Source organism: Egretta garzetta, unplaced genomic scaffold (genome assembly GCF_000687185.1).
Source record: "Egretta garzetta isolate BGI_Z169 unplaced genomic scaffold, ASM68718v1 scaffold27, whole genome shotgun sequence".
Taxonomy (NCBI): domain Eukaryota; kingdom Metazoa; phylum Chordata; class Aves; order Pelecaniformes; family Ardeidae; genus Egretta; species Egretta garzetta.
The window spans coordinates 1,312,847-1,313,716 of record NW_009260400.1 but is presented as its reverse complement, the minus strand read 5'-3'; positions in this window follow the sequence as shown (position 1 = coordinate 1,313,716).

The window sequence follows — 870 nt, the reverse complement described above, 5'->3', positions numbered from 1 at the left end:
GTGGCCTCGGGAGATAGCGTGGCACCCGGCCCGGTGCTGCCAGCACAGTGCCAGCTGCTGGGCACCATAGCCACCGCCCAACCCCTGGGTACCCTGGGGGTAGTAGGGACCCCATGCCCCAGCCTGAGGATGGGCTGGGAAGAGCTCTGCAGACCAAAGCCCAGTGCTGGTGGCACCAGCTTGCCCAGGTGGTGGCCATGGCCCTTCGCAGCAGCCGTGGCCGCAGCAGGCAGAGCATTGCTGGTCAAGGGAGGGGACCCTGCCCCCCTGCTCAGCGAAGGGGTGGGGGAGGCCACCCCTGGTGTGCTGGGCTCCCCAGAACAACAGGGAAATGGACGTACTGGGGAGGGTCCAGGGAGATGCAGACAGGACAGGAGCATCTCTGAGGGCAACAGCAGGAGGGTGCAATGGGACAGAGCTTGGCTCTTTCATGGTGCCCAGTGCCAGGACCAGAAGCGTGGGGACAGCCTGACAGGCAGGAGGGTGCCTCTGAGTGTCAGGAGACACATTGTCACTGGGGTGACCGAGCACTGGCACAGGCTGGAGCTATCCCATGACTACCCACGGGGATACTCAGAAGCCACCTGGACACGGTCCCTGGGTGGCCCTGCTGGGGCTCGACCAGGTGAGCTCCAAGGTCCTTTCCAACCCCAATGGCCCTGTTGCCCAGTGACAGCCTGCCCTGCACACCAGCCTGAAGAGCAGGTTAAAGCCAGCACTTAGACCCCACCAGTGCTGTCCCATGGCCCCAGCCAAGGCCACCGGCTCCAGGTGCCACACTCCCAGGACCTGTCCTGGCTCTGGGCCGGGTGCCACGCTATCTCCCGAGGCCACGGCGGCAAGGCCATCGGCGGGGCCATGCCCGGCAGC